This window comes from Nicotiana tabacum, chromosome 10, assembly GCF_000715075.1.
Source record: "Nicotiana tabacum cultivar K326 chromosome 10, ASM71507v2, whole genome shotgun sequence".
Taxonomy (NCBI): domain Eukaryota; kingdom Viridiplantae; phylum Streptophyta; class Magnoliopsida; order Solanales; family Solanaceae; genus Nicotiana; species Nicotiana tabacum.
Window position 1 is genome coordinate 105,596,826 of NC_134089.1, and position 6,581 is coordinate 105,603,406.

Genomic DNA, 6,581 nt, shown 5'->3' on the forward strand with positions numbered 1-6,581 from the left:
CTGTGTGGTAACCAATTTTCGCTTAACTAAACTATAGAAGAACCTGGTTCTTCTAGGTGTTCCAACTACTACTATTTGCGAAATAATAAATATAAAAAATAAAGAACACAGAGGTTTTTACGTGGAAAACACCTGACTCAAAAGGTGAAAAAAACCACGACCTACTATTCAGTAGGATTTTCCCAAACTTCCACTAAAATCACTGAACTAAAGCAGCATTTACAAAAACTCTTTGTAAACCTGATTAACTCTAATCCCGTTATGCCACACAGCCTCAACTGTTGCGACAACTTCAAGTTAGATATAACTTGAACACTCTAGGTACCTAATACAATTGCTTCTATGAAAGCTGAAAGGTACAATTTTAAACCCCCTACTACAATTGAACTAGAATAAAAGATAGACATAATCGAACTGGTTCTTCTATCTTGTTCAAGTAGTTTCAGGAGTGCACACTCAAATCACACATAAATTGCTTGCAAAATTGCCTTGATCTTTTGCTCTCAATTTAGTTTAGCTTTTGCGTGTGTGCATTACCTGTAAAAGAGAACAACACTTACATTTAATAGGTTAGTAATCAGAGTTTGATTAGGACTCAATTGCTGCTCTTCTATCATGGAAGAGTTCATGATGATCTCAAACTCTAACATTATCTTCATCCTAGATTGTGTTCTCTTCATATAAGGAGACTTTCTCCCTTTATCCAATATGCAACCTTTTCGATCAGATCAGGAGATATTGTTGCTTGATCAGTAGGACTTATCTCCTTCACGTTCATCTCACATGTATAGGTTGATTATGACTGTTGCTTCACAAGATGGACCTGGTCTATGACTGAGTTCTTTATCAATCTTCAAAACTTTACCTGTTCTTGGGCCAACAACTTCGAATGGGTATTAAATCATAAGAATGAAGTTGAATTGTCTAGTATGTAAAACTATTTGGCAATTTGAGTTGTTGTAGGCTTGTAGCCAACTTATGAGACATATATGGATATTGATCAATATCTTAGGTCATATTTTAATATAATTAGGATATCTAATTGTAGATATCGACTTGTTGGTGATGTTGAGCATTTTAGTAAACACTGGGATGGTGGAGGGGGATTGAAAGCTTGTGAATGTTAATAAAGCAAAAGCGAGGTAAGTTGATTAAAGCTTACTCTTCTTGAGGGAATTTCTCTAAAAGCATGTTTCGAGTTAATACTTATGTTTTTACAAATGTGCTTTCGTGCTTGTGGGGACAAACAAGTACGGATGTCTTCATGTATTAAAGTATTATGTTGCATATATAGTGTCATGCTGTGTTATAAAATTTATTTTAAATTTTGTGGCAAAATGACACTCAAGGTAAATGTTATAAGTTTTTATCAAAACTTACGTCATGACAAGAGTATACATATTTGAGTGCTAAAAATATGTTTTCATAGAAAGTACTTCTTTTGGAAATTGACGAACAGAATAGCACTTGTGATATCTTTTAAAGATTGATGTTAAATTACTAAAGGCTTTAGTATGTAAAATGTTATTTATTTAATTTTTGTTCAAATGATTTAGATTTTTCTATAAATGATATGAGTTGATAAAAATAGATCCTTTTGAAGCTACTATGCTATGAATCTATTTTTGAAGTATCAAATGTTTTGGGAGTTACTTGTGTTCACCGAGATTGACTTCGGATATATTGTGTTCGTTGTCGTGAAACTACACGTGCCGGTATAGGCGTAGATGGCCACTTTGTGGTATAGACTATGGCAAAGTGCTCTCCCTTGAGAGATTACTATTTTGTGCTATTATTAGCATGGTTGAGTCGATTCGTACGGTACTACGATGAGATAATCTGAGCAAATAAGGTATATGATACTTGCTTCTAGGTACATAACCTAGCTGACCTTCTTATGTCGGTGATGGTATAGTACTCCCAGTGAAAGGTAAGGATGATTTTCTTATGTTTAGGTCTAAGGAGCCGAAAGTGATTTCGATGACTTAAAGCAAATGGAATAATTTTGTATGATTTTATCCAAAATCTTGGATTGATGTAAATATTTTAAAAGTTTATAATTCACTTGGTTATTATTTAAAATGACAAGGGTAATGAATTGATAAAATTTCTTATCGTTTTATATCAAATATTGATGCATTATTTTTTTAAAAAGGTTTTCCCAAGAACTTAAGTTAGAGAGAGTCCATGACACTTAGTGAGTACCGCTGTGGTGTATTCAGCCCTTAGGTGCCCCCTCCAAGGTCCCGCTTGCTTTACATATTTCGGAATATGGTATGATATGTGGCATGCAGTCAGACTAGGATGACTCTCTTCCTGAGGTATATGGTGAGGCACCACCCTTATTTTCATGATAGCTATCATGTTGTTTTCTTAATTTATGCTAGTCGGGTATTAGCCTAAGTGTTCAATTCTATTCTTTGGTATAGAGGCTCCATAGATAGTTGTGAAAGGTTGTATTCAGGGTTGTACATGACATACATGAAAATATATTTATTTTACTTAGTCTCATTGTTATTATCATGAAAGGCATCATGGCTGATTTCGAATTGAAAAATATTTTATCATTTAACTTGAAAATGTAAATGATTTTCAAGGAGCTTCTGCAGTTAAATTGGTTTTCATGCATATGGTTTGGTTCGCTCGGGTTGGGTAGTGTGTCAGGTACCGGTCACGTAGTTTTGGGTCATGACAAACTTGGTATCAGAGCACTAGGTTCTAAGTCGAGTCCTAGGAAATCTATGGAGCTGTGTCAAGTAGAGTCCCTCTTATCGGTGTGTTGCCGACCACACTTATATTGGGGAGGTAACATTGACATCTAGGGAGTTTCACTTTCTTCATACTCTGGATTGTGCGTTTGTGTGATGACCCGGCCAGTTATCTCATGAGTTACCACTCGGTTTCCCCCATTTCTGCTTTTTTAAGCTTCGTTATCCGTATTTTATGGTATGGGGGTGGTCGGATCGAGTCCGGAATAATTTTGGTAAGCTTTGAGACACTTAGTCTCTTTTAAGGAAGTTAAGTTGAAAAAGTCAACAAGATGTTGACTTATGTGTTAGAGGGCTCGAATGCGACTTTCGATGGTTCGGTTAGCTTCGGGAGGTGATTTATGGCTTAGAAGTGTGATCGGAATGGGTTTCAAAGGGTTTGAGTAGTTTTAGGGTTGCATTGTTGAAGTTGATATTTTGGCGATTTCCGGTTGGTAGGCGAGATTTTGATATAGAGGTCGGAATGGGATTCTGAGAGTTGCAGTAGCTCCATCGTGTCATTTGGGATGTGTGTGTAAAATTTTAGGTCATTCGAATGTGGTTTGGTTGGGTTTTTGGTCAAAAGCGTATTTCAGAAGATTTTAAAAATTTAGGCTTGAATCCGATGTGATTTGGTAGATTTGATGTTGTTTGAGGCATTTTGATGATTTGAACAAGTTTGAATGAGGTATTGGGTTATGTTTGTGCTTTTGGTTGAGTTCCCGGAGGCCTCGGGATGATTTCGGGTGATTAACGGAGGAGTTGAGATGTTATTGCAGTTGTTGAGATTTTTCTGCTTCTGGTGTTTTAGCACCTGCGGTTGGGGGACTGTAGGTGCGGTGCCGCACGTGCGGAAGGGGGAGCCGCAGAAGCGGATTTGAGAGGAAGAGTCAGGAACCGCAGATGCGGTATTTGGACCGCACCTGCGGAGTCGCAGGTGCGAAGATTCGATCGCAGATGCGGAATTGGTCCGCTAAGTGAATTCCGCAGAAGCGGAGGATTTGACCGCATATGCGGTACCACAGAAGTGGGTTTTGGACCGCAGATGCGAAATAGCCTGGGCAGTACATATAAGTTATTTCATTTCACGAGATTTAGTTATTTCACCATTTTTGACTTCGGCTTGGGAGCTTCTTGGCGATTTGAGAGGGGGATTTCAAGAGAACTTCATTGAGGTAAGGAATTTGGACCTAAAACCCGTTCCTATGCTATTATTTCATGGAAACCAAAGGTTAAAATTGGGGAAACTAGGGCTTCAGAACTTAGGCCTTTAATTGTGGATTTGAAGGACCATTTTGGGGTCGGATTTGAGAACTTTTGATATGTATGAACTCATGGGGAGATAAGGAATCTATTGATGTGAAAATTTCTGAATTCCAAGACGTGGGTCCGGGGGTCGGGTTTTGGTAATTTCGGGATTTGTGCCCTTTATTGATTGTTTTTGCTTGGGCTTTGTTCCCTTAGCATATGTTGACATACTCGTTCTGATTTTTTTAAACCTCGGATTGCACATCGTAGTGCTATATCGAGGTGAGGCACACACTTGATGACGAGCGTGGGTCGTGCGCTGTTGGGGATTATGACTTGGTCCATCTCGAATGACTATTTTGCCCCGTATTTAATTGAAAACTATTTGCTATCATCATTATTGGGTCTAGTTCCAACTATTTGAACCCTTCGGGAATTTTTATTGATATTTCCTCACTGTTTTGACTTTATACTTGAACTCAGTCAAGTTACTTTCCATTGTTTTACTACTCAGCCATGTTTACTCAGTTTTAATACTTAAATGATATTTTAAATGATGTTTGAGCTGAGAAACACTATTTTACTATTCCCCGAGAGGCTTGTGATGATTTTGACTGAGTAAGGCCGGGGGCCTACATTGTGAGGAAACACTGATACTGATTTGAGGCCGAGGGCTTGAGATATGTACGCCACGAGGTGGCTTGATTGATATGAGGACGAGGGCCTAGATTTGATGCCACGAGATGGCTTGATATTGCGCTTGGGCTGTAAGGGGCCCCTCCAGGAGTCTGCATACCCCCAGTGAGCGCGAGTACCCATTGTGATGTGAGATTGAGCCCGAGGGGCTGTTGTTGTTCTGAGATGTTGCCCGAGGGGTGGATGTGGTGATACTGTGCCTGAGGGGCGAACTTCTATTTGCTTACTCTACCTTAATTACCTTTCAATTACTTGTTTATTTACGAAAGAGTATTTTACTTGACTTTCCACTGTTGTACTACTTTTGAATTATTTTACTGCTTCATTATAGAATGCCTTGTGCCTTACGTATTTTCTTACTTTCAATCGTTATTTATATTTGTTACTCACTGAGTTGGAGTACTCACTTTACTCCATGCACCCCTGTGTGCAGATTCAGGCATTGCTGATCTGCCAGTGCGAGTTGTGAGCTCCCGGCGGACATTCGGAGTTCACGAGGTAGTTGCTTGATGTCCGCAGACCCATTTTCTTCCTCTTTATCATTTCTATCTCATATCAGACTTTTGTGCTAGTTGTAGATCTCTCAGACTTGTATTGAGTTTTATAGATGCTCATGACTAGTGACACCCCGGTTAGGGTTGTGTTGGGTTGTACTTCCATACTTTATTGCTATATCATGTTTTATACTGCTTTTATGTTATTTAACTGTTTAAAAAGTGAATTGGATTCTATTGGCTGGCCTTGTCTTCACGAGAGGCGCTATCATGACCGAGTTCAGGTTTAGGGTCGTGACAAGTTGATATCAGAGCCTAGGTTACATAGGTCTCACGAGTCATGAGCAGGTTTAGTAGAGTTTGACGGATTGGTATGGATACGTCTGTATTTATCCTCGAGAGGTTGCTGAACCATTAGGAAAAATTTCATATCCTTGAAATCCTTATCGTGCGAACTTGTTGATCCGAGTACTAAACTTCTGTTATTCTATGCTTTCATAGATGGTGAGGACACGTGCTACTGGTTGGGGTGGACGACCCGCAGTACCACCAGCTATGGACACCAGAGGCTGAGGACGCGGTCGTGGTAGGGGCAGAGCAACGAGGGCAGCTCATGTAGATCCACCAGCTTCCCCAGCTTAGGATCAGGCTTCAGCTATGGATGCTGTAGCAGCACCAGTTCAGGCACTAGCTGTGCCCATCGTGATTCCGGGTCTTCAGGAGGCCTTGGCATAGATCTTATCAGTTTGCACTAGCCTGGCTCAGGTGGTTTCAACCACTACAACCGCAACTGCTTCTCAGGATGGGGGAGGAAATCAAACTCCCACCGCTTGCACACCTGAGCAGGTCGTGCAGGGACTTCAGACGTCGGGGGCGCATCTAGCCCAGCCGGTCACAGCTGCTCAGGACTATGTGGTTCCTGTCATGTTGGAAGACGAGAAGCGTAGGTTGGAAAGGTTTGGTAGACTTCAGCCTCCATTATTCAGTGGTGTAGAAGGCGAGGACGCCTAGGGTTTTCTGGACAACTATTAGAGGATGCTTCGTACAACAGGTATTCTGGAGACCAGCGGGGTTGCTTTTACCACTTATCAGTTTTCAGGAGCTACTTTCGATTGGTGGGAGGATCTTGAGAGGTGTAGGCTTGTTGGTGCAGCACCCCTTTCCTGGCAGCAATTCTCCGTTCTCTTCCTAGAGAAGTATGTGTCGCAGTCCCGTAGAGAGGAGCTGTGTAGGCAGTTTGAGTGGTTGCAATAGGGGGAGATGACCGTGTCGCAGTATGAGTTGAGGTTCTCTGAGTTGGCTCGTCATGCCATCTGGTTGGTCCCGACAGATAGAGCGAAGATTAGGAGGTTTGTTGATGGTCTTACGTATTAGCTCCGTATTCTTATGACCAGGG